This window comes from Canis aureus, chromosome 6, assembly GCF_053574225.1.
Source record: "Canis aureus isolate CA01 chromosome 6, VMU_Caureus_v.1.0, whole genome shotgun sequence".
In the NCBI taxonomy this organism is placed as follows: Eukaryota; Metazoa; Chordata; class Mammalia; order Carnivora; family Canidae; genus Canis; species Canis aureus.
The window spans coordinates 3641992-3667365 of record NC_135616.1 but is presented as its reverse complement, the minus strand read 5'-3'; the positions used below and the strand labels follow the sequence as shown (position 1 = coordinate 3667365).

The following is a 25374-nucleotide window of genomic DNA, read 5'->3' as shown; positions in this document are numbered from 1 at the left end:
TAACATTGTTGGCTAATCTGGCATTAGCTAATTTAATTTTCACAACAACATTATGAGGCAGGGGTGATTATTCTCATTATTCGGATGAGGATTTAGTTTTCTGAAGATCAAGCAGCCAGTGAGGGGAAAAGCCAGGATTCAAACTCACGACAGTGTGACTCCAAAACTGAGCTTTTTTCACCTCCTGAAAAGGGGTAAAAGCGAGCAATGTCAACTCCAAGAATGTAGACAGAGTATACAACATAGAAACTTAAGATACTTTGGGTAAAATTTAGAAGGCAGCACTGGATTAAGGGGAAGCCTTCCTGGGAATTATTCCATCTCCATCCCTCATTCAATGGCTAGAACTGGCCCAAGATAAACCTTCCCAGGCCCTGCCACAGTAGATAGCATCTTCAACAGGGAATTTCAACAAGCCATAATGTAAATAAAGAACATCTCTCCTTGACAGTTCTGGTCTATCTCTGTTGAGTATTTGATTTTCCATTGCAGTGATCCTTAAAGTAGGAGCCCCAAATCAGCAGCATCAATATCACCTGGGAGATTATAAAAAATGGAAATTCTCAAGCATATCCCCAGACTTACTGAATCAGAAGCGGTGGGGGTGAGGCGTAGAGATTAGTGCTCTAATAAGCTTTCCAGAGGATTATGTTGAGCACTGAAGTTTGAACTTCTGCTCACATATCCCCAGTGCACAGCAAATTGCAACTCTCTCAACAGATATTTTTACTACAGCACAATGCAACCATATGCCCCCATCACAGACACTGCGACCAGCCAGTGTAAGTATCAAGTCAGTAGTCATAGATGCCTCAGTAGCAGTATGGACAGAGGCCCCTCAAGTGCCTGGACAGGAGGCCCTTACTAGTCACAGTGACTCAGCCTTAGACCATGTCTCAGCTCTAATCCCACTTTATGAGCTCCATCCCTCATCACTGAGCTTATTTTGACTCCAAGGATTCAGGTCCTTTTAGGGAACTGTTTTCAGCCTCCTAAATATTAATTTGATCAAGATTGTGTTTTTATCTCTTGATAAAAATATGCCAATGATTTTTTTTATTAATTTCCCTATCTACCTGTGCATCAGAGATGGTATCTAGGGGTATCTGGGTGGCTCAGTTGGTTAAGCGTCTGTCTTCAGCTCAGGTCCCCACTCAGTAGGGAGTCTGCTACTCTCCCTCTCTCTCCCCCCTAGCTTGTGAGCTCTCTCTCAAATAAGTCTTGTGGGGGGGGGGAATGTCTGTTTACCACAGAGGCTCATAGAACAAGATGCAAACATAGATCCAAGTTGACCTGAGGACCCAGGAGTAAAAGTGCTCTCGAGACTGATGCCCTTCCAAAGATAAACTTGTGTCCTCCAACCAAATGTCAGTGATGTGCCTCCATTCTATCTCATGATTGAGGCATTGGCTCTGGGAAAGACCTGCTCACCTGTCAGATTAATGACAAAGAAGGCCAAACCCTCCAGTGAGGAACCTGAGCCCAGGTGACATGGACAATATCTCTGGCTTGCCCATGACTTGTTCATCATGAGTAGATGTTTGCCACTGTTCTTTATTTTCTTCAAGTTTTTATTAGTTTCAGGTGTAGAATTTAGTGATTTGACACTTCCATACAATACCTGGTGCTTATCACAAGTGAACTCCTTAGTCTCCATCAACTATTTAACCCATCTCCCCACTTTACTCCCCTCTGGTGATGATCAGTTTGTTCTCTATAGTTGAGTCTGTTTCTTGGTTTGCTTGTGTTTTTCCCCCATGTTATTTCTTAATTCCACATAAGAGTAGGATCACATAGTATTTGTCTCTCTCTTACTTCACTAAGCATAATACTCTCTAGCTCTATCCATGTCCTTGCAAAGAGCAAGATTTCACTATTTTTATGGCAGAGTAATATTCCATTGTATATATTTATACTACATCTTCCTTACCCATTCATCAGTTGATGGATATACGGGCTATTGTTGGTAAGACTGCTATAAACATAAGTGTGCATATATCCCTTCAAATCTGTATTTTTTTTATCCTTTGGATAAATACCTAGCAGTAAAATTGCTTGATTATAGGGTAGTTCTATTTTGATTTTTTGAAGAACTTTCATACTGTTCTCCAGAGTGGCTGCACCAGTTTGCTTGCCACTGTTCACATTTCCCATTAACATCCTGATTCTCATGTTTCTCTTTGTAAACAACACAATTTCACCAAGAATATGTTAGAATTTCAGTGACTACTTGAGAAAAAATTTTGAAAATCATGTAAGAGACACTTTAGAACAGAAGGGGAATGGAATCTCTTAACATTCAAGAGTTACCGTGCTTTAATTGACATGAGAGACTTCAAAAAGAAATTGATTCATAAATTCCTTTTAAAAATTTTAATCCAGTATAGTGTTAACATACAGTGTTAAATTAGTTTCAAGTGTACAATACAGTGATTCAACGATTCCGTAACACCAGGTGCTCATCACAAGTGCACACCTCAATCCCCATCACCTATTTAACTCATCCTCCACTCCCCTCCCCTGTAGTAACCATCAGTTTGCTCTCTATAGTTTAGAGTACATTTCTTGATTTCTCCCATTTTTCCCCTTTGCTCATTTGTTTTGTCTTGTTTCTTAAATTCCACATATAAGTGAAATCATATGGTATTTGTCTTTCTCAGATTGACTACTTTCACTTAGCATAATACTAACTTCATCCATGTCCTTGCAAATGACAAAGTTTCCATTCTTTTTATGGCTGAGTAATATTCGTGTGTGTGTGTGTGTGTGTGTGTGTGTGTGTGAGTGTGTACATATATTGCCACCTCCTCTTTATCCATTCATCAATCAATGGACACTTGGGCTGCTTCCATATCTTAGCTATTGTAGATAATGCTGCTATAAACATAATGGTGTGTGTATCCCTTGGAATTAGTATCAAAACCTATATCTTTGGGCCACCTGGGTGGCTCAATCAGTTAAGTATCTGCTTCTTGACCTCAGGTTTTGATCTCAGGTTTGAGTTCAAGCCCCACACTGGGCTCCACACTGGGCAGGGAGCCTACTTTAAAAAAAGAAAAACCCACCACCACCACCAACAACAACAACAAAAACACCTGTTATTCCTAAACAAGAGATTCCTTGATTAGGTCAGGTACTGCTCTTGCTCATTTTGTCTTCCCAAACCCTTTTCTTTCCTCTGTACTTTCCTCTACCTTCTGCTCTGTCTCCCCTTTCTACCTCAACATCCCTTAAGTCTCTTGAGTCACTGTCTCTTAGAGCAAAACCACTGAACAGGGAGTCTATACAAGTAGATTTTAACCCACGGGCTAGGTCAAAATTAAGAGGCATCATGAAAGACTTTCCTAAGCATAAAGAAGATAAAAAATATATTGAGAAATCCAGAATAGTCCTAGCATTAAAACCCTGATTGCCACACATATCAAGTAGTCTCATGCTGGCAGGTCCTTGAAAGACAAAATCCTCCATGGGAAAGGCTGACAGTGATCATGCTGTTGAAGTGATCTAGGACTGTGGTTCCATGGAATGGCTAATTAGTTCAATAGGGCTGTCAAAATAGACAATCTTTCTTATGGGTAGTGCGTGACCATGAACCTGTAAAGATTGACTACAGTCTTTACTCCTGTAAGCAGAGAACTGATGAAGCACCTGGAAAATTCCAAAACAGATTGTTCAGCATATTTCTAAAGCACTGGGCACAGACTCCAATGCCAATGTGACCACCGCTCAGACTCAGCTGTCTGTCAAAGAGACAAAACCTGAAATTGGAGATTTAATTAAACAAGTTAGAATGGTAAAGAGCTTTTTTGTTTGAACTATAGCATTTGAAAGAATTTTGAAATGGTAAAAGAAAATGAACTGATGAATGGATAAAGAAGTGGTATATATGTACAATAGAATATTAGTCATCAAAAAGAATTAAATCTTGCCATTTGCAATGATGTGGCTGGAGCCAGAGTATTATGCCAAGAAAAATAAGTTTGTCAGAGAAAAACACCATATGATTTCACTCATATATGGAATTTAAGAAACAAAACAGATGAAATAGGGAGGAGGGAAAAAAGAGAGAGAGAAGCAAATCATGAGAGACTGTTAACCATAGAGAACAAACTGAGGGTTGATAGAGGAGGACGGGTGGGAGGTGGGCTAAATGGGTGATGGGCATTAAGGAGGGCACTTGTGATAAGCACTGGCTACTATATGTAAGTGATAAATCACTAAATTCTACACCTAAAACCAATTTTACCATATATGGTAACTAGCTAGATTTTAAATAAAAACTTGAAGGGAGAAAAAAAAGAGTAATAGATTAAAAAATAATATTCAGAGGAAACTTTGAAGTCTCCAAATTAAACAATTACATGCCCCAACACAATGGCTTAAACCCACAGGAGGAATTCCCAGATGAGGACTCTTGCAAGTAATAGAGGCAAAAGGGGGAATAAAAAATATGATAGTAAATTTAAGTAGAAAAATACGATGACCAAACAATGCAGGTGCTCTTCCCCATCGTGCGCCCAAGCTTTCCCTGAGGACTACCAATGCTGTGTATATCTCTAACAGTCCCCAAATAGGTCCCAAGTCCAGGCTTCTGTCACTTTTTGACATTTCTTCCTTCTGTTACCACACCTGCTAAATAGAGCTTCCCTGTGTTAATGGAATTTCCAAAGTCTTGTACTTCTGAAAGGTCTTTTCTTTGACATTTCTGAAGACTCAAATCATAACTAATTTGGACATTCACTTGCCAGTTAATTTTTACTTATAAACCGATTTATATTTAAATGAAACCCAAATTGAACAGCTCTAGAAAGAACTAGACTCATGAGTAAAGGGCTCCACTGACTGGAAGAAGTAATGGAACCACACCCATTATGGTTTAATTGGTCCCTCTAATTCTCTCAACGACCCCTACAAATGCTTTAAAACCAAAATTCATAGAGGAACTGAAAAACAGAGATGGATTGGGAAGAAATCTTACCATACTTTGTACCAAACCTTGTAATATTCTTTTCCTCATAGTTATGACATCCAGAAATTGAGGGCATTATTTATCCAGGACATCAGAACTATAAATACAATAGCCTTACCTCTTTTTCCTATGGTATCAAACTCCGATGTCATCCTATCCTGGGTACCACCTAAGCCCTCATATTTCACATCTCGCTCTTTCTCCAGCAGACCAGATTCCTCTAGATTAGGATACCCAATACTTGTTCATTTCTTTCTGGGAAGGCCTACATTATGCTTGGACATCACACCTCAGAATTTTACAGAAGCCTTGTATTACTTTTTATAAATTCTTAACCAAGATCTTAAAGGCCTTAAATCTTCTAAGAAGAATTACTACAGACAACGGGTTCTTAATTTTCATGAAAATTTCATTTCTACATGATGTAACTAAGTCCTCACTGGAAACCCAATCATAAGCAGGTATTTTGTGATTTGAAATTGGCCTGGGGATGTCTGAGTGCTTCAGTCAGTTAAGCATCTGCCTTTGGCTCTGGTCATGATCCTGGGGTCCTAAGATTGAACCCCACATCATGCTCCCTGCTCAGCAGGAAGCCTGCTTTTCTTTCTTCTTCTGCCCTCCGCAACCCCCAGCACTCATTCCTTCTCTCCCTCTCAAATACATAAAATATGTTTTAAAAGAAAATAAATTAATCTTCTAAAAGCCTCCCATAACTAACCTACCTGGTTATTATAATACGTCCACTTGTTGGTGCACAAAAATTCTAGACAAACCCTTGGAGTTTTGACTCAGCTTCATGGGCACTGTAGAGACCAACAACTTATTATAACTTTTCACTGGTGGCATAGGCAAGTCTGCCTTGTTTCAGAGCAGTAGCAGCATCACCTAAGTATGTGGAAGCATTAACCAACTTAAATTTTACCCCTTTGAGTGTAAGGTCTTTCATGGTATATAGACTTTGTCACTCACTGGAAAAACTTAACATTTCTCAACAAGTGGAACCACCTCACAGAAATTCTTGCTATTTTCAATCTTCATTTTTCTATCCACCCTTGTATTATCTTGAAACCTGCTACACTTCTACCACCTGAAGAAGAGGGATCACAACTGTTAGCATCTTGGGAACTCTCCCTGCCTCAAATGAATGTTAGAGATGTTCATAGAAAATCCACATTTAATATCATTTGTTGATGAATCACATCTTAATAGACCTATCAGTTTTAAAAAACCAATGACGGAAAAAAAAACAAAAAAAAAAAACAAAAACAAAACAAAACAAAAAAAAACAATGACGGTACCAATTTGTCTAGGTTCTCCAGGCTGGACACGTCATAAGAACTATCATCTCTAGATCATGAGCTCTTAGCAGAGGCAAATCAGTTCAAGTGGAAGAGCTCAATGCACTCTTTAAAGCTTGTTAATGAGCTCAGGATAAAAGGATTAATATATACCTTGTGGGGATGTGCATGATTTGAGAGTGCTCTGAAAATAAGATCAGTAAGCAGCCCGATCTAAAATGATCCAATGAAGGCAGCCTCTGTGGCGCAGCGGTTTAGCGCCTGCCTGCAGCCCAGGGCGTGATCCTGGAGAGCCAGGATCGAGTCCCACGTCGGGTTCTCCGGGTTCTCTGTGGAGCCTGCTTCTTCTTCTGCCTGTGTCTCTGCCTCTGTGTGTGTGTGTGTCTCTCTCATGAATAAATAAAATCTTTAAAAAAAATAAAATGATCCAATGATATTATGCCAAGTAAATTAAGCCAATCAGAGAAATACAAATACTATAGGATTTCACTCATGTATAGAATTTAAGAAACAAACATGGGCAGCCCAGCTGGCTCAGCGGTTTAGCGCCGCCTTTGGCCCAGGGTGTGACCCTGGAGACCCTGGATCGAGTCCCACGTCCAGCTTCCTGCATGGAGCCTGCTTCTCCCTCTGCCTGTGGCTCTGCCTCTCTGTGTGCCTCTCATGAATCAATAAATAAAATCTTAAAAAAAGAATTTAAGAAAACAGATGAACATAGGGGAAAGGAAAGAAAAATTAAATAAGAGGAAATCAGAGAGAGGGACAAGCCATAAGAGACTATTAACTATAGGAAACAAACTGAGGGTCAGGGGAGGGGAGATGGGTGGGAGGATGAGGTAACTGGGTGATGGGCATCAAGTGGGGTACTTGATGTAATGAGCACTGGGTGTTATTTGCAGCTGGTGAATCACTAAATTCTACCTCTGAAACTAATACACTATATGCTAACTAACTTGAATTTAAATAAAATCTTTAGAAAATGGAAAAAATAATAAAATAAAATAATAAATAAAAATAAATAAAATAATGGAGCATGATGTGGGGCTCAAAATCATCAGATTAAGGAATTCCTAATACCTTGATGCTATTATAAAGGTAGAAGCATACACAAAAAAGCATAATTTGGATGCTAAAAACATGTTCTAGCTGAACACTCTGCCACACGGACAGCCTTTACTACAATCAAGGCCTTCTGATACTATACATGGTCAAATTTATTTGGAGAATATAAATAATAGTGAAAGGAAATAAAGGGGAAAGGAGAAAAAATAAGTGGGAAATATCAGAAAGGGAGACAGAACATGGAAGACTCTTAACTCTGGGAAACGAACTAGGGGTGATGGAAGGGGAGGGGGGTGACTGGGTGGCGGGCACTGAGGTGGGCACTTGACGGGATGAGCACTGGGTGTTATTCTGTATGTTGGCAAATTGAACACCAATAAAAAATAAATTTATTATTAAAAAAAATTCTTAGGCAATTCCAAAGACGCTATTCTATGATATCAAAAAGTAGCTCCAGAATCAGATAAAAAGATATTGGTAATGGTCTGGATATGTACTGCATGAAGATAATCTTTCCCACTCTTATACTAGCCTTCCAGTGATGCCAGAGAACTTCAAAAATGTAACCTTGCAAAATAATTTCCATAAAATTCCCATCAGAATAAAAGGCACTTAACTCTGGTGGGGAAATTTTACTATAACTGCTGAGCAAGTACATGGTGCATATCCCATCTCTCACCAACATCACCTCTGAAAAGTATAAAGGTAAGACATGGATAAGAGACCAGACCTCAAGGCCCCCTTAGACCCAAACAAATTTCATACAGTTACCATCATCCTACCTTGAAAATTCAAATCCCATATGTGTCCAGTGCTAAAGGAACTTATGTCACTGAAACTGTCATCAGGAAGCTGAAAAATCTCACCACTCATTCAAAAACTCCATTTTATCCATATTTTCTTTGATCTTCAGATATCTACCAGAAAGAAAAACAAAAAAGCTCTTTAGCCAATTCTTGAAGAAGAAAAATTGATCCGCAGCAGTTTGTGAACTTAACAACTATTCTGGATTACTTTTTTTTCTTTATTCACAACTCCTCATTTCAAGTTTCAAAGTATACCTAAAAGGTAGAGACATTCTGCACATTATGATTCTAAGAACTACAGAAGGACTAGACAATGCCACTAAGGCTATAGATCTCCCACCAAAGAATTTCACAAGATCAACAAAGTGGTTCAAAATTGAGGAGCCCTAGTCATATGCAGCTTTGCAGCTTTCAAAGCAAAATGTGTGACATTTTATGGGAATAATGTGCCTATTGCTCACAAACTTTTCCAGACTATTGTTCCTACAAATATCTGAAAAACACACAAAGAAACTATAACATTAGGTAATCTGATATCCCTAGGTCTGCTATGACAGGCTCTATAGATTGGGACAGGATACGTTCTCTGGTTTAATTTGACTGCTCATGGCTTCTAGATTCACAGTGGGCTACATACTATGATTATAATCCTCTTAGTATTTGCAACTTTGCAGCATTCAAACATATGATTCCCCAAGTCTAAAAGGCTGTTACTCTGCCACTGTCTCACCAATGACTGTTCAACAGAAACAAAACATTATCAAGAGTTTTAAGACTCAAGTGACCTCTTGGGCAGCCTGAGTGGCTCAGCAGTTTAGCGCCACCTTCAGCCCAGGGCCTGATCCCAGAGATCCGGGATTGAGTCCCACGTGGGCTCCCTGCATGGAGCCTGCTTTTCCCTCTGCCTGTGTCTCTGCCTTTCTCTCTGTGTCTCTCATGAATAAATAAAATCTTTTTAAAAAATTTTTAAAAATTAAAAAAAAGACTCAAGTGACCTCCAACATAGCCTCAGATACTTTGACCAGCAGTGTAGATGTAGAATGATCACCATCCTGAGAATGTGGTCTACTCTATAGCATTAGCTTAAGTATAGCCAAAAGGCAGGGCTGAGGAAAAAAATTTTATTTTTAAAACCACAACATGCAAAATAGACAAACTGCAAAGTAACCAGAGCTTGCAAAACAGAGAAACTGTATAGATATCACATTTAAAACACAAACCCTTTAAGCTCAATAGTTGTTTCCAACTATATGTTAGAAAAATAAAACCAGTTTCAATAATAACCTTGCTTCACATACCAACCCAATAAGCTATTCCCTAGTTTCTAACTTCCAACCAATTGTTGCCAAACCTTACTTACCATGTCCCACCTAAAACTACCCCAAGTCAAACTCCTCTCCAAGAAACCGAAGAGCTCAAGCCTTTAAATTCATTTGGTGAAGGCTTTCTCCCCTGACAAGTTTCTAATGAACTCATCCTGTTTTCCAATCACAGCTAATTTCTCCAACCACTTTTATGGGATATTTGACTGAAAACACCTGGATGAACTTGGAGAAAGGCCCATTTTCCCATGTATAGGAAATGATAGCACCTCCATGCAGTTCACTGTATGTTCTTCTTGCCCAAACATGAATGACTGGCACCTGGCAGGCATACAACATCTGCTAGATGAAAAAATTAAGCCACTTATATTAAGTAAAGAGGTTTTACTGAGGTTAAAATGCCTATTTATAGTTGCCTATTTAATCTCAGGAAAATTACTGAAAAGCAAAAGCTTCAAGTGCATGAAAATATGCCCACTGTATACTGAATGAAAGCAATGCTGAATGAAAATGTTCAGAGCAAAGCCAAAGAGTATTTTTGTGCCAGAAGTTCGATAAGTTGGATGCTTTAAAATTGTTTTCTCTTAAACGTCTCAAGTACATTCCTCAGCTTTTTAAATAAAGGACTAATGTTACTTCTTCAACTGAAAACCCTGCTAATCAAAGACCTCTATGGGGCAAGATAGGCAGAGGCCAGGCTCTGGAAGGCTCTTCTTCTGCTTCATCATACTGAGGGCCTATCTCACTGCTCTCTGTAGGAAACCTGGACTCATCAGTTCCCAGGACAAGCCAAGGCACAATGGAGAAACAGCGACTATGATCTGCAGAAGATGCTATAGGAAAGACACCAGCAGACTGGAAGTGAGGGGAAAGCCAAGGGCGGGCATTTGGTGCATGTACAGATGATAACGCAAACTGCAGAGTGATAGCTTAGAGAAGTCTCAGCCAGGCCCCTGCCCTCTGATTATTGCCCACAATATTTTGTCTGCACCAGTCAAACCAGAAAGTTGAGAATGAACCAAACAATGAAAAGGATGTGGGAAAGAACATTTTAGGCAGAAGAGACAGCCACTGTGGAAGCCTTAGTGGAGGAAAGGTGAGGTTAATGAAAAAACTTAAGAGATAATAATGCATGAAAAAGAGAGTGGCCCAAGATGAGGAGACATATTTCTAAATCAATCTTACATGGTCATTTCTGTTCCTAAGACATGAACGAAGCAAATGCCTTTCTTATATTACCCAAACCCTATCTTTATTTTCTATTCTCTGTCTCCTTTCCTACCCTTTCTTCAAGGGAACTCACATTTACTTGCTCCATGATAAAGCTGGGGTTTGTATATTCATTTTTCAGGCAGTCTTTCCTGGATGTTCTCTATCTACATCTGGCCATCTCTTGTCTCTTCTTGGCTTCTCTGATTTGGGGGGGTTTGGTCTTTTAACTGGAAGAATGCCTTAATACATCAGTGAGAAGGATGTTCGAGGATTGTAGAAAGTCTTCTTTCCTTCCCCCACATCCATTAGAAAGTAGTTTAAAAGCAACCATTCGGGGATGCTCTAAAACTCAAATCACCAACAGGCATCCCGTAGGTGATCTATGGATCTGTGGTAGCCTGCCTACTCTTGATTGCACATCATCTGCCATTTTAGCAAGAATGTTTTTATCTAATAAGCCTGCACTATGAACTTCCAGAGCTGAGCCATCTCTCTGTAAAGAATTTAAGAAGTTTAGTCAAAACATGGAAAAGCTGAGTTAATCAGCAAGGAAAACTAGTACCTTCAATGAATGAGGGGAAACGTGTCAGGGGTCATAACATCCTATGATTCCATTGCATCATTTATTGTAAGTTTGTGCTGTGAAGTCTATAAGTCAGGTTTATTGAATGATGTAATGGAGGAAGCTGTCTACTTCAGTCTTACTGGGTTGAGTAATATAAGACTCTGAGGCCTAGAAAAGGTATTCGATTTTCTTTACTTTGGTCATATGGCTAAACTAGGGAAACTAGACAGAGATCTACTAATCTATTGTCTCACGTCAAGGATCTTTAGAATTATAGCTCTCTCCCCAGTGCTTCACCAGCTGCTTCATTATTACTGATTTAACAGAACATTTGAACACACTGAAATTTATCCTTCAGAAGCAGAATAATAATTTTAAAATTCCTGATTTCCTCAAAAAAGTGCACTTGTACGAACTCAAGCTCAATTTTCATACTGGAACAGGAACATTCTATCCAGAAGCCATGGCCCTGAAGTCACTGAATAGAAGGTGAAGATACACCTGCCTTATAGATATTTGGAAGATTTCATTTGCCAAATGGAGGTTTCCAGGCTATGGGCTTCAGTGAAAGCCATTGCTCGTGCCTAATTCAGAGAGAAAGCTTTGCAGTTTAAACATTACAAAACATTACACCATCCTTTCAATTTGACTCTATGTCTGTCCCCTTTCCATCATCAAACAGCCCCTCTTACAAAAGGTCAAAAGCAGAGGTTTTCTTTGTGATCCTTAACCAAGAATTTTTTCTCATTCTTTTCACCAACTAATGGGTTAGTATGGCAGCATCTTCAACAGCCAAAGCCATATATCAAAAATTATGTTATGGAAAATTCCTATGATTGATAATAAATAAGTCTTACCCTCATTTTCTGGGTCCTTAGCAATAGGAGGCTGTTCTATTCTGAAGACATTAGTTGCCATCCAAAAGAAGTGCAGTAAACCAGTAAGAATATGACTCCTGGAATCTGACAATTCGAGTTGGTCTCTTGATCCTTTGGCTTACTGTGTGTATTTGGGATAACATTTTACTATTCTGTAAACTCTGATTCCTTCAAGCAGGTATTTTGCATTTTTTCATTGGTAGCATTGTTTTGCATTATGTTCTCAGCCATTTTCAGTATTGGCAGCTCCATATTCTGTTTCTAAAATGTTTTTATTGACAGGGGACCCATTGCAAAAACACAGAATATTCTGACTTCTGGAAAAGAATATCATACCCTTAATAAAGATAAGAAGACCATAAAATTCAAAAGTTTCCTACTTCATTCTAGTTTTGATTTTATATTAAGCTTAAATATATTAGTTACTTTGTAGAATTAGAGATTTTTATCCTATACATATTGAGCTCTGCTTCAGTCAAGGCTCTTCTGCTTACTAGGTGTGTGACTGTGTTTTGCTTAACCTCTCTAAGCTTTATTTTCCTCAGATGTGAAATCGGCATAATAATAGTTTCACTCCATTAAGATTTCGATGGGTTTTAAGTAGTATAACACATGTAATAGTTCAGCCCAACATCTAGCACATAGTAAATTTTCAGTAAGTATTAGTATTAAAAGGAAGAGGGAAGGAAAGATTAGCATCATTTTGTGGAAAATTATCAACCAAATCAAGGATTTTTCTAAGAAATTGTTCAGAGATTAATCCAGTGTATGAATCAGAAAGACCTTGGTTGGAATTAGGAAAAAAGAAACTGCTTGAATATGTCATGTTGAAAACTTGATTATCTCTCTGCTTTCATTAAATTAACACTTAAAATGGTTTTTTTAAAAAAAAACACAAGGATGGAAAGAATGAGAGAGGATGACATCTGATAAGAGATAAAATAAAATGTTGAATGGATAAAGAAAATGTGATAGACACACACACACAATGGAATACTATTTAGCCATAAAAAGGTAAATCCTGCCTTTTGCAAAAACATGGATGGAACTTGAGGGCATTATGTTAAGTGAAATAAGTCAAACAGAGAAAGACAAATACTGTATGATCTCACTTATATGTAGAAACCAAACCAACACAAACTAAAATCAAAACACTCAACTCATAGGAAAAAGACCAGGTTGATAGTTACCAAACACAAGGAATGGAGGTCAAAAGGTAAAAACTTCCAACTATAAAATAAATGAGTTCTGGGGATGTAATATACAGCATGGTGACTGAAGTTAATACTTTTTTTCATATTTGAAAATTGCTAAGACAGTAAATTCTAAAAGTTTTCATTACAAGAAAAAATATTTGTAACTAAGTGAGGTGATGGATGTTAACTAGATTTATTGTGGTGTAACTAGATTATGGTGGTGATTATTTTACAACATATACAAATATCAAATTGCTATGTTGTACACCAAAATTAATTTAATGTGTCAGTATATATATAGTTGAAATATGGAAAGCAAAGGGACAGGTGCAAGTGATTAGCAAAATGAAGAAAGCTGAAACTTACATATCTAGAGAAGGAAAACCAAAGAGAAGTAAAATGACATCCCAGAAAATCTGGGACAGTAACGGCAACAGGCAACTTTGAAGATATAAAAGAGGGGTAGGCTAAAAACAGCAAAAAGTAGTTGAAGGTATGTACAGAGGGCTGTTCAATCACCTCCTCCAGAAGATAAGAGATTTGCTTTCTGAGGAAAAATGAAGCATAGGGACTCTGAACCTCAGGACATCAGGTACAGAAGAAGGCAGGAGCAATACAAACTGCTGTAAGCCACCAAAAAATTAAAAGCATTTAGTACAAATTGAGTCCTTTAGACTGCAACTCCTGCTCAATTCAAAAGGTTGGAGGCCATCTTACAACCCAAAGACAGAGGACTGTATAGTCCTCAGAGAAACTAAAAGTTATAAAAGACTAACAGATACTGGTGCTTTGAGTCTCTCAATGAAATAATTTGGTCTCCAATCAAAAATCCCACGTGAGTTCCACTAACAAACCATACATGTACAGTTTCCAATTAGCTTTTTACTATTATGCTCTTTAATATGAATGGATAGTTGTGGATTAAGGGACATTTTTTATTAGTCCCTTTTTACTTTATGCTGTAGTAACAAACACAAAAACTCAAAATGGTTTACAAAAATAATAATAATGACTTGCTGCTTCTGGCCCAGCATATAAGGAGTATAGATGTCTTCACTCTCATGATTATAACAATTAAGGGAAGAGGGGAAGCTGAACAAACTGAAAATTAACAACTCTTCTTGGTTCCATCAGAGAATTGAGGTCCCAGGCAAACACTATCCAAACAAGCAAGCAGGTCCAGAAAAATCACAACCTACAGAAGCAGAAGCTCAAGAGGAGAAGCCCACCACTGAACCAGCACTTGGGCAGGGAAACCTAAAGTGCAGTTGCCTAGTTGATGAACTGCTCAGTGTGGAAAGCTTTTGAGTTAAAACTCCAGAGAGGGCTAGATTCAGAGGGGGCCACATAAATAAATTTTACTTCCAGCAGCCCTACCAGGTTCTCATGGCAGAGATCAGAGAAAATCTGCTCCTTGCTTCCAGCAAGAAGAAAGGAAAAGTAGAAATTTTGAAGTATACATTCAAGAGACACTATTTTATCAGAGCCCAAAAACTAGGGTTTCATCAGAGCCTCATTGACAAGGGGAAAGGGAAATTTCACTCAATTCCTTCTAACCTTTTTGTCTCCCCTAAGGGGAAAGGAAGAATTGAAAAGCATCTGTGAAGGTCATAACCCAGGGACACATGGTCATTAAATGACTGAGACCCAATCACAGGATTATAGGCTGCTTCTTCCCCCTACCCTGCAACACACACTTTGCCAACACATCAGTAAGACTCTTGTATAATAACAGAAGATTAAACTAAAAGCACTGCATGTCTCAGATCATATTTAAAAAGTATCTAATGGAAACCCCAAAGACAATAGAGGAAATGGGAATAAAAACATCAGAATAAATTTTAGCCTCTGACACCTACAGCAAACAGTGAACATAGTCAAACTCCTAGCCAGATAAATATAAAACCTCACACTAAAGGCCTATTTACCCCAGCTCCTTTTACCCAATGCATGATGTCTGACTTTCAACCAAAAAAAAAAAAAAAAATCATAAGGCATACTAGAAGATTTAAAAAAAAAAAACACAATTTGAAGCTACAGACCATCAGAGCCAAACTTATTACATGGCAGAGATTTTGGAACTATTTGATTAAGAATTTAAAATTCTGAATATCATAAGAAACCTTTTTTAAAAAGCATAAAACATGCAAGATAGATAATGTAAGTGAAGAGAGAGAAATCTTTGAAAGAATTAAAAAAGGAGCACCCAGGTGGCTCAGTGGTTTAGCGTCTGCCTTCAGCTCAGGTCATAATCCCAGGATCCTGGGATCAAGTCTCACATCCGGCCCCCCACATGGAGCCTGCTTCTCCTTCTATGTCTCTGCCCTTTCTATGTGTCTCTCATGAATAAATAAAATCTTTAAAAAAAAAGAATAAAAAGACTTGAATTAGAAACATTGAAAAAGAAATGAAGAATGTCTTTGATGGGCTCATCAGTAGACTGGACAAAGCAAGGAAAGAATCAGTAAGCTTGTAGAAATGTCAATAAAAATTTCCAAAACTGGAATGCAAAAGAAAAAGTATGAAAAGAAATATCCAAGAATCATGGGAAGATGTAACAGTATAACATATGCAAAGTAGGAATACCAGAAGGAGGAAAGAAAAGAAAAAGGAACAGAAGAATTTAAAGTAAAAAATGAGAATTTTCCAAAATTAATGACACCAAACCACAAATCCAGGAAGCTTAGAGAACTCCAAGCAGGATAAATAATCTGTCCCCAACAAAAAACTTAGGCATATCATATCAAATTTCAGGAACTCAAGCACAGAGGAAATCTTAAAATAAGCCGGGGGCGGGGAGGACAGAGGGAGGGTTCCTCTGTTAACTATAGAAGAGTAAGGATAAGAATTACACATTGGATTTCTCTTCAGAAACCATAGAAGCAAGAAGAGTGGAGTGAAATATTTAAAGTGCTGAAAAAGAAAAAAAAAAAAAAAGAAAGAAAGAAAGAAAAAAAAACCACCAACCTTGAATTTTTTACACAAAATTTACTATTAAAAAGTTAAGGAAAAATAAAGACTTTCTCAGACAAACAAAAATTGAGGACTTTATTGCCAGTAGACCTGCCTTGCAAGAAATATTAATGAAGTTCTTCACTTAGAACTAAACGAAAATGAAAATACAATTTATCAAAATTGGTTGATGCAGCAAAAGCAGTAGAGGGAAATTTGTAGTATTGCATTTTAGAAAAGAAGAAAAATCTAAAATCAGTAATCTATACTCCCACGTTGGAAAGGAGAAAAAGGAGAATAAATTAAATCCAAAGAAGGAGGAAAAGAGAAAAAAATGTTGAATTAATGAAATTGAAAACAATAAATAATTAGAAAAATAAAAAGCTGAGCTTCTTGAAAAAACAACAACAACAATAAAATTGATGAACCTCTAGCCAGGTAAGCTAAAAAAGAAAATACAAATTTATAATGTCAGAAATGAAAGAAAAGACATCACTTCTAAGGATAATAAAGATATATAATACCACAAATTTGATAAAATAGATGAAATGGAGCAATTCCTTCAAAGATACAATCTAGCAAGACTCATACAAGAAAAAATAGATGAGCTGAATAGACAGATCTATTAAAGAAATTGCCTCAATAATTAATAACCTTTCAAAACAGAAAACACCAAGTCCACTGGAAAATTCTACCAAACATTTAAAAGGTTATACCAATTCCCTACAATCTCTTCCAGAAAATGGATGCAGAAAGAATATTTCCTAATTCATTTTATGAGGACAGCATTACCCTAATACCAAAAATAGCCAAAGTCATTAAAAAGAAGGAAAACAACAGATATTTCTCATGAACATAGGCCCAAAAATCTTTAGCAAAACAGGAGAACAACCAGCCTCCAGCACTTAGGAAAGGAAGAAGAGAGTGACACCCTGTCAATGCCAGCCTGGAGACCATGACTGGATGCTGAAGACAGCCAAGAGGGTAAAAATATCCCTTGCAGCATATGTAGGCAAGAAAATTCCTAACATCTAGCACCCATTCAAGAAGCATAAGAGAGAAATAAAGCCAACAACACATTTATTTTCACATGCTAAAAAGGAAACAGAATCAGAAACAAGGGATCCTGTGAACTTCCCAATCCAAGTAATACCCTATGCATAGTGAGCCCAGAGAACTAGAACTAACTCCTGCATCTCCAGAGGAGCCTAAAAAAAATGGTCAACCTTGCAAAGACCAAATCTTACACCTTCAGAGTATACCAATCATGACTATTAAAATCAACAAGTTGTGAAAAGAGAAAAAATATTAGCAAGTCATCCAACAATGTATAATAAAAAGAATTATACACCATGACACACTGGTATATATATATATACTCCACTTTGAATGGTGGAAGTGCACAGCAAATAGTAATAATAATGAAAAATAACCTATGCAAAATCACATGACCATAAAATTTCAGAATCTTTGGGGAAATATTCTAAAATCATTCTTAAGGGGAAAAAATGATCAAAAATAAGCATTTTTCCAACTTCTGAACAAAAACATCTAGAAGGAAATGCAGCAATGAAAAAAATCTTAGGAAAGTATTCTTCCAAATTACAATTTTATAGCTCTCTCCAAGCTAGCAATTCCAAGAAAGGAAGATTACATTTCAGACATATAAGTTTTTAAATATATAACTTATTATGCATGCATTCTCATGAAACTACTAGAGAAGGTTTGTTTCACGAAACTGAGGAAGGAAGCTAAGAATATTGGAATTAAGTACACAAGGAATCCAACACTGGAAAAAAAATAATAAAAATTCTGAAGATAATGATGAAAAATGGCTAGCTGCCTTAAAGAGAAATGAGCCCATATTAGAAAAAAAAGATAAAGGGCTCCAGAAAAGATGACATAAAAAGAGAAAAAATATAAATCTGAAAGATTATCAAATGTATTTTTCCTCTGTTAAGAGGAATTTTATAATTCTATATCCATGTTTGGAGGAAGAATTTATGACAAGTATATTTAAAAAATAAAAGAATATTAAGGCAATTAACCCCAGGGAAAAAATAGTACAATGAAATAATACTGCATGAGAAGTAACAGTGCCACCAATGGTTTAATAGCATGTATCCAAGATCACTTCCCACCCCACCCCCACCCCAGTCTTGGTATCAGCATTCGTGAACCCCTGCATGTCGCCTCCCACAATAAGCACAGCCAGCTATCAATGCAGAAATGACAGTGTGTGGTTTCCAAGTGTTGGTCATAAAAAGTAAATTCTCACCCATTCTGAGAGAAGCCAGCAGTCATGTTGTAAGGAACCTCAAACAGCCTTACCGAGGGATCCATGCAGTAAGGAATCAAGGCCTCCTGCCTACTGCCAGCAACAACTTGCCAGCCATGTGAGTGAGACATCTTGCAATTGGGTCTGCTGGTCCTGGGAAAGCCTTCAAATGACTGCAAGTCCAGCTGACATTTTACCTGCCACTCCACGAGATGAGAGACCCTGAGGCAGGACCAGCAGCTAAGTCATCCCCTCATTCCCAACCCACAGAAAATGGGTGGAGATAATAAATGGTCATTGTCGCCTTAAACATCTAAGTGTTGGGGTGGTTTGTTATGCAGCAGTGGATAACTAATAGATCTGGGACAGTGGAAGTGAAGCGCTACTAAAACAGCGCTACTAAACCCTGCCAAGCTGTGTGCTTGGCAGCTGACAGCAGCCGGGAGGACTTTGAGGAGGGCTAAAGAGAGCCTAGAGGACTTGGAGAAAACTGTTAGCAAAAACTGTGACATCTGAGGAGGCTGCCTGTGAGGGCTTCAAGGAAGTAGAGGGGGCTATTATTGGAAACAAGAGGTTGTGTAGTGGCAGAAAGTTTATCAGCACTGTCATCTACAGAGCATGTAGCACATAAATGTACCTCACGAGCTGGGTGACATAACTGAATTCTGAAGGTGCATTGGCTTCTTTCTAACTGCTCATACTAAGATGCAACAGGGCAGAGATAAGCCAGAGGAGGGACTATTAAATAGGAAAGATCCAGAAATGGTTGCATTTGAAAATCTCCAGTCTCCCCTAATGACAAAGCATACTAAAATTAAGAAATGGCGTCTAGGCAAAGATCAAATCCAGGGCCCTTTCAAGAAAATGTGGTCTAAGGATGAAGCTGATAGTGGAACCGAAAAATCCTTTGTTAGGACCTCAAAGACCTCTTCGGCCCCGCACAGTCTGAGACTTCAAAGGACAAAGGAAGATGTCGCCTTTCAGATGTCTCCATCACTGGCAGCCTAAGTGGAGATAAAGTCTTATCTGGAAGAGATTTGTGGGTGTGGCTTTCGTCCAAAGGAACAAACCCACTATGGCAGGACACCCACAAAAACCTTGAGAGAATCACCATGGCAGAAACACCACCAGCTTGGACTGAAAGGGGCAGAGACAGTTCAAAATGAAAAGTAGACTTTGGACCTCAAACATCTACAGACAGGAAGACTGGGAAACTACTTGGTTGCAAGCATAGGCTGCCTCTCATGGGAAAGGAAGGATGATTCAGGTAGAAATAAGGGCCAGACAGCAAAGCCAAAATGCAAAGAGACTCATTCCAAGGCAGGAGTAAGACTGAGTCCTTTTAAAGTAATTTTTAAAATGTATCCCGATGGATTCCAGAAATTTGCTGTGGACCAGAATTTGCTGTGGACCAAAATTGCTGTGGACCAGAATTTCCAGAATTGCTGTGGACCAGTGACCCCTATATAGCCCCCTTCCCCTTGCTTGTTGGACAGGAATGTAGCAGTTATCTTGTGCCTGCTGCCCCACCATTGAATGTTGGGTGTGTGAGAGGCAAATAACTTTTCTCTTTACTTCACAGATCTTCAGATTGTGAGGAACTGGACCTGAGGAGCCCCACATTTGGGCCTAATTTGGATAATGAGATTCTGGGGTGTTTTTCAGGAGATACTTCAATGGGACGAAACACTTAGGGGACCCTGAGAAGAGATGAGTATAGTTTGCATGTGGGAAGGACATGAGTCATTGGAGGCCAGAGGGTGAACTGTGGTGGCCAGTCTCCAAGATGGCCCCAATGCTCCTCACTTCCTGGTGTACTAGTGAACTAATACATGCCCTGTGTACTCATGCCCTAGTGTACTCCCATTTCACAGCGAGCACGGCCTGTGTGTGTAACCAATAGAAATCACAGCATATGACTTCCAAGACTAGGTCATCAAAGACATTTGAGATTTCCCTTGAGCTCTCCTGCATCACTTATTTGAGGGGAAGCCAATGACTATGCCATGCAAACATCCCTAGAGGGGTTTCCATAGAGCAAGCAACTAAGGACTCCACCCAACAAACAGTTCAAGTGAGGCATCTTGAAATTGTTGTTTTAAGCATCTAACTTTTGGGGGTGACTTGTTATGCAGTCATGCAGCCATAGGTAACTAACAGACTGCGGAACTTGGTAGTGGGACGTTACTGTAACAAAAATCTAAAATGTGGGAAAAGCCATGGATTTGGCAGGGGACAGAGGCTGGGTCTTCCGCCGCCTGCACAAAGCTTTCTGACAACTACAGAACTGACCCAGGCCTTGATTACAACCTCAAGAGCAATTTCAAGTTAAACCGCTCCCAAATCCCTGACACCTCCTACCTTCCCCCAAATCAGTGTCAGACAGTACATACATGGCCATTGTTTAAAGCCACTAAGCATCAGGGTAATTTTTTATGCAGCAATAGATAAATAATACATTTCATAGTAAACATTTTACAAAAGAAATAAGTTTACTGAAACACAAGGGAGTGTAGAACATAGGAAATTGGGAACAGAGAGGGGACAGGTAGGGTGGAGACATCTGACTATTTTACACAAATGACATCATACTATACTTTCTATTTAGGTGCCTGTGGTGCACCTAAAACTTCTACGATTTTTCAGAGCAGAAGGAAATGGTATGTCAGTTGTATGTTTTTTAAGAAAGGTGTTTTTAAGGCAATGGCTACAGAAAATTATATTCTGGGTGGTTTTCCAATGGAAACACTCATTCCAATGAAAGAAAAAGGCAGCGCTCAGTGGGATGCCCCACCAGAAAACAAAATGAAAAACGCGATTTTTACTTATCACTTAAAACAAATCATAATTGACAAATGAATAAATTCATTTTATTAATAGTAAATACAAACTTTGTAAAAGTCTACCCATGTGCATATCACAAAGGTAGTTTCAGCTCCTTGTGCTTTTTTATCTTGGTTTTCACCCAACTGCATATAGTTTTCAGTGGTTGAAATCAAACACACAAAGTGTATTCAATATCACATTTTATAGGGTTTTTTCACAGACTATGTTTATCACCATTATGAGTTCATTTTCAAGTATTTTAGAGACCCCTTCAAGTTTCTTGTAAAATTTATAAATTTCTCACTTCATACTCAAGTGTGCAAAGAAAATGTGAATTGTTCATCCTCTGTAACTACTTGGATATTGTCATGACCCCACACTTCCCTGAGAATAGGGACAAGTAAACTTTCAATTCGATGATCTATGTTGCAACAATCTCTGTCCAATTAAATGAGCTCTTTTGGATGACTTCTGGAGATGTATAAGATTTCCTATGTTCTCCCACTCCCTTACCCCTATCCAAGAGGGTGTCAGGGCGTGGAGAGGCACTGATGCCCTTCTGTACTCCCATTTCACAGCAAGCAGGGCCTGTACGTGCAACCAATAGAAATCACAGTATATGACGTCCAAGTTTAGGTCATCAGACACATGTGATCTCTCCTGGATCACCCATTTTGGGGGAAGCCAATGACCATGCCATGAAAACATGCAAACACCCATAGAGAGAGTGGAGGCCTTGCCATCCTTCAACTGATCTCCACCTTGGATTGGGCACTGGCAGTGCATCCCTGTGTTTCACTTAGCAATGTGGTCTGGCTCTGTCCCTTGTATCCCACTGGAAAATGAGACTTGCCCTCCAGCATTGGCATTGCTCTTGAAAGGCATTTCGATTGACCTGCTCTTTTGGAATCACCCCAGCTTAGTTCTGGATGGTGCTATGGGCACTGACGATGCATCCCTTTGTTTCATGTAGCAAGGTGGTCTGGCTCTGCCCCTTGTATCCAGCTGGAAAATGAGACATTCCCTCTAGCATAGGCATTTCTCTTGAAAGGCATTTCTATTGACCAGCTCTTTCTGATACACCCCAGCTCAGTCCTTGCTGGTGCTATGGGCCCAGCCTCTTGGGACTCCCTTGTCACAATTACAATGCAATTCTCACCCCATCCCTTCTCCAGGCAGCTCACCCTAGCCATGTTCATCTACAGGGTCCCATCACCACCCCCACCTTGGCAGCCATCTAGAAGATTCAGCCTACATGCCCCCGAGGATGTGCATGCATGTCTGAGCCCCAGCTCCCCATGCCACACAGGAGCTGATGGGACTCAGGCATGCCAACCAGTGCTTTTCTCTATTCTTACACTGTTCCATCCAACCCACTAAAGGTCCCCTGCAACTACCACCACTACTCCACCTACAGTTCTGAACTGGAAGCAGGACCAAGTTCCCTCCACTTTGTCTTTATATAGCCAACTTATCCAAGACACTTCCCTCTCTGCTCTTTCTTCCTTTACTCTGTTCCCATCTCCTTTTAACAGGAGAGTGCATGGAGCAAAACAGAAAAGTATCTAGGACAGAACCCAAAGGAAAAACAAAGTTGGCAGGGACCCAAACACTGGAAATAAGCATCCAAAGAGGGAGAAGAGAAACCAGAAGCATCCAGTGTAGTGGTAGTGCAGGGAAGAGAGAGGTTCACTGAGGGACAGCAGAACCGTCTAGCCCCGAGAAGATAAGACATGATAAATTGTCCACTGGCTTTAGCAACATGATCATTAGTTGTGACAGTTCCAGTGGAGTGGAGAGGAAGGAAGAAGCCAGACTCAGTGGAGCAGGGGGTGACTGGGGGGAAGGGGGAGGAGACAGTGAATGTAGACGCTGCTTTCAAGAAATTTGGCCATGAAAGAGGGGAACCAGGAGATACAGAATGGGAATGTGGCATCCTGGGAGAGGCTTGGTTTTCATTTTGTTTTTTGTTTTTTTGGCAGCATGAGTAAGTTAAATACTAACAGGAGCAGGCTAGCCATGAGAGGCTGGCAGGGCAGGGGAGCTCTTTACCAACAGCTTCTGTCTTTCTCTGTGAAGCAGGAGGGAGGCAAATTCGTCCACCAGGAGTGTGGTAGCAGGTGGCAGATTCACAGGACTAGAGGAGGGAAGCTTTGAAAAACTCTTGTGCTCAATAGACAGGAAAGCTGTGTAGGAATAAACACAGGAATTGCCAAGAATAAACACAGGAATTGCCAAGAAGTGCTGGGTGCCCAGGTGACCTCAACAAAGATGACTCTATGGGGGCAGTGATCTGAGAGGAAGCATGTGGTGTGTGTGTGTGTGTGTGTGTGTGTGTGTGTACGCCCACATGCAAGCACTCAAGTCCAGTCACAGAGATGGTCAACCATCCATCATGTCAGACCACTTCATGCAACCAGCCCCTCCAGGCCATGCACGTGCTTTACTACCATGACCACTGGTGGTTCAGGTAAACGTGCTACCTGGATAATACACTCCTAGAAGGCAGGGATGATGCTGCCTACAACAGACACAAAGCTGGAAGGGTCCTTAGAAATCATCTAGTCAAACTACCCTATTTTTCACAAGTTAAACCCAGGCTGAGGAAGAAGCCAGGAATCCAAGGCTGTCCTCCCCTAGCTAAGCCCAGCACCCTTTCCCCAGCACAGGCCACCCCTGTCTCTCTCAGTGTGCACGGCACCCCTGCTCTGGCTTCTAGGGTAAGTGTGACTTTTCAAAGGACAGCTTTACCAGGTGCCTTGGATTTGGCACAGTTGTGAAGCAGAAATACCATTCAATTTCTAAAGCAACACAACCAACCCCGGTGATGCTAAGCGATTTACCAAAATAAAACGTACAGCTCTGGAGAGGGGGGCGTTAACATTCTGAGTCTTTGGATTTCCAAGGGGCTCAGCTTCTAGGTTTGTGAAAAGCTGTTTCTTCTGTTAATGTGACACAGAGCGGGTTAGACCAAGGCTTTCTGCAGTTCTGAATGAAGCCAGCAGGGGACAGTCTACACTGCCGTGTATTACACCGGGCTGCCCCGTTGCCATTGAGGCTGAAATTCACGTGGCATCAGTCACCTTTAACTCTATAACTCGCACTTCTTGGCTCACCTCTCATTAATTCAGCAGTAGAGAGGTAATGGAGAGGAAGGGAGGAGCATGGGCGAGCTGGGTCTAGAAAATGGGAAAATCATGAGAATTCTGCTATTTGTCTACTAAAAACAGAGAGGTAATAGAATTTGCCGATATCACAGTGAAAGGGAGCTTTTGCTCCGGCTTTAGAAATCTATCAACAAGGGCAGCCCCAGTGGCTCAGTGGTTTAGTGTGTGCCTTTGGCCCAGGGTGTGATCCTGGAGACCTGGGATCAAGTCCCCCATCCGGCTCCCTCCATGAAGCCTGCTTCTCCCTCTGCCTGTGTCTCTTGCCTCTCTGTGTGTTTCTCATGAATAAATAAAATCTTTAAAAAAAAATCTATCAACAAATTCAAATCTAGTCTTTACATTTGAGCAACTCTTGAAAACTCGAGGAGGTAAGTACATCCAAAAAGTACCAAATGTGAAACCCTAGGAACGCACACACCTAGGAGGCTTCCTCCCTGCCTTCGAGGACCTGAGGATGCTGAGGTGAAAGAAGGTGCAGAGTCCAGCGTACTCTGCGGGCAGCTCGAGGGGACTTAGCCTCGTCTCATCTGCATAGCTAGGGCGGATCGCTCCCGCAGGGAATCAGAGGTTGGCCTGACCAGGTTGTGAGGAGTAGAAGTCAAGAGCAAGCGTGCAGCAGTGATCATGTTTGTGAAGAGCTGTTATCCTTCTAGTCCAAAATCTTAACTCCAGGGCAAAAAGCTTATACTCCTCCTAAAGGAATTCACGGGACGGGCCTTCACACTAAACCACAGCTTCCAGATCAACACTACTCCCTCCCGGGAATAGGGGCACCTCAGCCAGACAACTCAAAATTAGGCCGTTCACCAATATAGTAAGGTTCGCAACAGATTTTATTTTATT

The 25374-nt window shown here is 39.8% G+C and overlaps 1 long non-coding RNA gene across 4 annotated transcripts; it reads right to left on the bottom strand.

Annotated features, from left to right (window-relative positions):
- On the bottom strand, window positions 1–19900 carry LOC144315424 (uncharacterized). 4 transcript variants are annotated; one of them, XR_013381099.1, is made up of 4 exons: window positions 12092–16534; window positions 8112–8246; window positions 586–8019; window positions 1–184 (listed from the first exon to the last, which is right to left on the bottom strand). It is a non-coding gene; the product is annotated as an uncharacterized LOC144315424 (long non-coding RNA). The 4 variants fall into 4 exon arrangements; XR_013381100.1 differs by lacking the exon at window positions 1–184 and adding an exon at window positions 18539–19900 and having other exon boundaries at window positions 2372–8019; window positions 12092–12429; XR_013381102.1 differs by lacking the exon at window positions 1–184 and having other exon boundaries at window positions 2372–3758; window positions 5692–8019; window positions 12092–18108.
- Between the last annotated feature and the right edge of the window lie 5474 nt (window positions 19901–25374).